This window comes from Cucurbita pepo, unplaced genomic scaffold, assembly GCF_002806865.2.
Source record: "Cucurbita pepo subsp. pepo cultivar mu-cu-16 unplaced genomic scaffold, ASM280686v2 Cp4.1_scaffold000223, whole genome shotgun sequence".
NCBI lineage: Eukaryota > Viridiplantae > Streptophyta > Magnoliopsida > Cucurbitales > Cucurbitaceae > Cucurbita > Cucurbita pepo.
Genome location: NW_019646480.1, coordinates 48,991 through 54,705, shown reverse-complemented (window position 1 = coordinate 54,705; position 5,715 = coordinate 48,991). Strand labels below are relative to the sequence as shown.

The 5,715-nt window shown below is 36.2% G+C and overlaps 1 pseudogene; it reads left to right on the top strand.

Annotated features, from left to right (window-relative positions):
- Positions 1 to 2,009, top strand: LOC111784521 (annotated as a pseudogene).
- The last annotated feature ends 3,706 nt before the right edge of the window (positions 2,010 to 5,715 follow it).

Genomic DNA, 5,715 nt, shown 5'->3' with positions numbered 1-5,715 from the left:
ATGCGTCTGCGGCTCGACCTGATTCCAAAAACCTCGCCTTCCTTACCCGACAAGCGACGAAACCTTAGTTCCCGCTTCCCCGATTCCGGCGACGCGCCGACGATCCCACAACGTCCTCAACACCGATTTCCGATGGTCAACCTTCTTTGATACAATGATCCCGACATCAATATCTTACTTCCACTCGATTCTTCCTCCGAAGAGCAACGCCAACGTTCCGAAGGAAAGTTTGGAGAGAAAATCGTTTTCAAGGGATGTAAAAGGTTGGACATAGGAATATAAAAATAATCTCAATAAATTTCCGAATAAGTCATTCTAGGGTTATAGGATAAGGAAACTTAGACAAATAAGAATGTTTCTATTAGGTAATAAAAGTATGTAAGAAATCCTTCGATTTCCGGGAGATTACATTTAATTATTTATTTTATTTTTATTTTATTTCAGAAACTTGAATCGTTACAATTTCGATTAAGGTAATAATTTCTTTGTTTAAAATTGCAGCTCTTCTGGCAAGAATAAATGCATAACCTAATATCTTGTCATTTATAGAAAGAAAAATAAAATCTTAACTAAATAAGGTAAAAATGGAAAAATCTTAATCGTTACTTCTGTACATGTCATATATATATTGATATGTATATTAATTTTTTATTAAGTTATATATTAATTTTCATTAAGCTATTAGATGTTATGATCCTCGTGCTTTGCTTGAGCTTTTGTAAAAGTCTTATGCTCTAACTTCATGTATATGATCTTTTTATTTTAAAGGACGAAAAATCTTTGAATTAGTTGATATAATTAGAAAAAAAATTTATCACGAGCATATGAGTGAAACATTTATTATACAAACACATTGTTAGTTGAGGAAGATATGACACTCGAGTAAAGAATGAGCATATGAATGAACTGAAACAATTTTTGAATAAAATCGTCCGTGAGTATAGGATAACTCAGAAAAACTTGATGGAAAGTTATTATCTATACCAATAAGGTATACCTTTCTTTTTAGTTGGTCAATCATATGAACTTCAGAGTTAAGATAATGTATAACTGTTTCGTTTTCTTTTAGTGAACGGGTTTTAAAATATGCAACAAAACATGTCTCACCATGCCTTGAATTCCGATATGCCACTTGGTATCTATTTAATGGATTTTGATTTAGTTAGGTTATTTTATGCTATTCTTGACCCTATTTTGAGTGATCTGAATATGTTCTTTGTCGAATGAAGGACAAAACCATTGCATTTATTAACGATTCATTAGGAAGGAAGCATTTTCAATCTTTGATGTGTATGACTATTGGGGGAAGAGTCCTCACATTGAAGACATAGAAAAGGAATATCGTATTGTCAAAGCTAAGGGCGCTATTCGTCAAGATGGATGAGCATATTGTTTCTTGAGTACCAATACTACTATTTTTTACTATTGGTCATCAAGCCTAAGCTAGTTATTGCCATTGAACATGTCAGACCCAGCCACTAATGTAGCCATGCATCTTGACCGTCCGCTAGCATTTATGAGAAAATTTTTCCATTTGTTTGATGTGTTGGATCTTAATAGAAAATAGGTGGGTAATGTACAAAGATGGAATTCGTAGGGAACTCGGTAACTTAAAAGAAATTGACACATCTAAGAATTTTATTGTGCAATGTATTGTCCAATGGTTGGGGATTCGCAACTCTCTTCTCATCCTCGATTCAAGATATTTTTTTCCAGGGTCATGTCTCCTAGTCGTTGCCGCAATGGGGAATGTTATAATGGAGGTAGTTATGTCAATACCACACCGTTATCAAGAGGAAACAAAGTAGAGCATAATAGATCAAGTGATCCAGTTGTTGAGAGTGTTGTAGAAGGCACACGAGTAAGAAAGTTGGGAATAACTGCTCTTTCCCAAGCTCACATATTCCCCCTAAAGTATCAAAGGAATTTCGTATGGTAGTGATTTCTTGCATTGGTGTCTCACTGGCATCCCATACACGTGGAACATAATTGTTCTTGCTCAAATATAGCTTTGTCTGTCCTAAAAGTTCACTTTTGGACATTCAGTTTTGATCCCTTGTAATCTAGAGGGCATCTTAATTTGTAGCCTCTAGTGAAGATGATCACTTTGAGGTGTGTTTTGTCATATTTATGTCTTTGGTTTTTGTTTTTTTTTAAATGGTATTAGATCTTGTTCGTGTGGTGTCATAATTGTGTCTCATATCCGAACATCAAGTTCTTGGAGCTCTTACATATTCAGATTATGTAAATGGATATCACAACGTAAAGAGAAGTTGAATTCATGTTAAAGTGAAGAATAAAAATTGAAACTAACATTGTTACAAAATGAATCGATAATTTTAATTATTATAGGGTCCATTTGGTGAGTTGTTATTTTTTAAACTTTTGCAAAATCATAATGTTTTTTAAAACTTTTTTTTGGTTTTTCATTACTCATTCCCAGAATTGTTTACGAATTTGAGTATAAATTTTAGAAATAATAAAACAATTTTTGTTTTAGACTTTTCGGAACCATAAATAAATCAACTTTTTAAAAAATCATTTTAAAAGAAAAATGCATGAAAAATGTCTAGGATATTTTGTTAATTTTTAGAACTTGTATTCTCTTGGGCTGCAAACCTTCCATGTAAGGATCCTAGATTTCTATTTATTTAGAGTTATTATCGTCATCATAACGTAATTATTTGTGCAAAAATAAGCTTTTAAACTTCATCATAAAACAGAAACTTCATCTTGAAATCTTGACATGGGCTTACCTGTTCGAAAACGTCTTTAAAATGACACAACGAAATACTAAATGAAATCAATAAAAATTAAAAGAAAATAAATACAACTATCCTATGTTATCATCACTAGCCCAACATGGTTAAGCTCAACAGTAATTATATTTATGATTTAGGATTTTAGGATTTTAGGAACAAATGTAGGAAAATGATTTAGGGATTTTAGGAATAAAGTTAGGAAAATGATTTAGGTATTTTAGGAAAAACATTGAGAAATTTTAGGAATAGATTGACTACCCTCTATAATACCCCTCCACCCTACTTAGTACATCATCCCAAGAAATTTCTACAGAGTGTTTTGTAGATTTTACGATAAATGTATCAATTCTATATTACTTCTTCTTTAATACTTTAGCATGTATGAGATTCAGGGTAGTCTTTTTTTAATTCACAAAAAGGGGGACCCCAGCCAGCCATAGAACGTGCTCTTAGGGNCCAGAACCGTACGTGAGATTTTCATCTCATACGGCTCCCCCTTTATGTGATGCGCATAATGAGATGAATCTCTTCTCGATTGGTCTTAATAAAGTGTGTGAGTGTTTACAACAGAGAGTTGTGTTCAACAATCTGGTATCAGAGCGAGGTTAGTGTAAGTTGTCGATCTCTTGGAATTCTTAGTATGCTCTGTGGTTGCAGCTCTGTCTGATCTTCCACATTAGAAACGATTTCATGAGATTAGTAGTGAGTGAGTTTCTTTTGTGTCGTGAGTAGTTTATGACTCTGCAAGTCTTGTGTCGAAAGAGCTTGTTTGGTATTACTGAGGTATAGCCAACACGATGGGTGATTTCCAAATCGTTGGAGGAATCAAGAAACTCAACAACAACAACAACTACAACACGTGGGCAACATGCATGGTGTCCTATTTACAAGGACATGATCTTTGGGAGATCGTTGGCAGGTGTGAAACTACGCCGCTAGAGAATGATTCTAACGGTGCCTTGCGCAAATGGAGAATCAAAGCAGGCAAAGCAATGTTTGCCTTGAAGACCACAATCGGAGAAGAGATGTTAGAGCATATTTGGGATGACAAGTCACCGAAAGAAGCATGGGACACGTTCGCGATGTTGTTCTCAAAGAAGAACGATACAAGGCTACAACTTCTGGAGAATGAGTTGTTGTCAATTTCACAACGTGACATGACGATTGCTCAGTACTTCCACAAGGTCAAGTCGATATGTCGGGAGATTACTGAACTAGACCCGAAGTCCGCCATTGTAGAATCTCGAATGAAAATGATTATAATCGATGGATTGCGACCAGAATATAGAAGCTTTATTATTGCTGTACAAGGATGGCCCACTCAACCATCATTTGTAGAGTTCGAAAATTTGTTAGCCAGCCAAGAAGCCATGGCTAAAAAAATAGGAGGCATCACATTGAAGGGTGAAGAAGAAGCACTCTACACAAGTGAAAGCCGGAGCAATGTCTACCAAACGTGGATACAATGGTGACAAAAGAAGAGGTCACCAAGGAATTGTACAACCAGGAAGAGCTCAGAAGAACGATTACAATAACTCTCAAGGGAAGAGATTTGAAGGCATCTGCTACAATTGCGGGAAGAAGGGTCACATGTCCAAAGAAAAAATCTGTCGAAAGCAATGTGGAATCCTCCAACATGGAGATGGAGGAGGAATGGGATGCAAAGGTACTCTATGCCATAGAAGAAGATGAGTTAGCACTCATGGCGATGATGGGAGACCATATCGATTATGAGAATGATTGGATCATTGATTAAGGATGCTCAAACCACATGATTGATGATCAAAGTGGTGCAATGGAAGAGGAGTGGCCCTCAGAGAAGGAAGTATTACTAGGCCTTGAGCAAATTGAAGAAATTTTTCTACAGAACACCGGGGAGCAAACTGAAAAAAATCTTCTCCAGAATACAAGGGAGCAAACTGAAAAGTTTCTTCCACAGAAGATGGGGAGCAAACTGTACACATTTGTTTAAGTGCTGATGTGCCTGAAGATTCAAGTGACACTAGCGTTGGTGAGAAAGAAGTGACTCAACCAAGCGAACCTAGTGAAAATGAAATGACATCTCAACAACTCAAACGATCAGAAAGAATCCAGAAGCCAAATCCAAAGTATGTCGATATAGCTATTATAGAGGACGAAGTTAAAGAGCCAGAGACGTATGTAGAAACATCACAAAATACGGCTTGGCACCAGGCAATGGAGAAAGAAATTATAGGCCTAGAGCAAAATCAAACTTGTGAACTAATACCAAGATCAGAAGATATCAAATCCATCTCTTGCAAGTGGGCTCACAAAATAATGTGTCTCTCGAATGGATCAATCGAAAGATACAAGACTCAACCTGTAGCTCAAGGGTTTTGTCAACAATATGGACTAGACTATGATGAAACCTTTAGTTCAGTGGCAAAGATCACTATCGTACAGGTTCCTCCAGCACTTGTTAATAAGATTGAAAATTTTGGCAGATGGATATGAAGACTATTTTCTTGCATAGAGAGTTGGATCAGGAGATCTACATGAACCAACCAAATGGATTCGAAAATGAAGTTGGTGTCATTAGTCAGTACATGCGAAGTCTGAAGAAGCTTCCTTTGGATGCAGCTCGATGGACCTTGAGATATGTCAAACAATATCACGATACTCGAAGGTCAAGTATTGGGTATGTGTTCAAGCTCAGTTCGAAAACAATCTTTTGGTGTAGAAAAAGACAACCAACAGTATCATTGTCTATTAGAGAAACAGAGTACAAAGTAGCTACTAGAGCAGCTCAGGAAAGTACATTGCTGAAACTCTTGATGGAAGATTGGCACCGAAAAATTGACTATCCAATACCCCTTCATTGCAACAATCAATCTGCGATTTGCCTAGCAGAAAATTTGATGTTTCATGGTAGAACAAAACATGTGGAGGTATATTACCATTTCATTAGAGAGAAAGTCTTGAAGGAAGAAAT